Below are 349 nucleotides of genomic sequence, written 5' to 3' on the forward strand. Positions count from 1 at the left end.
CTCTCTTAAATGAAAAATTTTTTTAATTCAAAAGAACAAGAAGTACATGAATTTTGAATTTATCCTTGAATTTAGTTTAATTATATTGATGTGGTCACAATACTTTTTGTTTTCTGAATGAATGCTTAAACATTGCATATTTTTTATCTTGTTGTTTATTAATGTTAAAACTGTTCGCTCTTGAATGAATGATGAACAAAGAGAAATGTTATTGATAATCTGAAAAATCATGAAATTGATTCTTGAAGCAAGAAAAAGCAGTGAAAAACAAAAGCTTGTGAAAAAAAATAGAAAGAAAAAGAAAAAGCAAGCAGAAAAAGCCAATAGCCCTTAAAACCAAAAGGCAAGG

This window comes from Arachis duranensis, chromosome 9 (genome assembly GCF_000817695.3).
Source record: "Arachis duranensis cultivar V14167 chromosome 9, aradu.V14167.gnm2.J7QH, whole genome shotgun sequence".
Lineage (NCBI taxonomy): Eukaryota > Viridiplantae > Streptophyta > Magnoliopsida > Fabales > Fabaceae > Arachis > Arachis duranensis.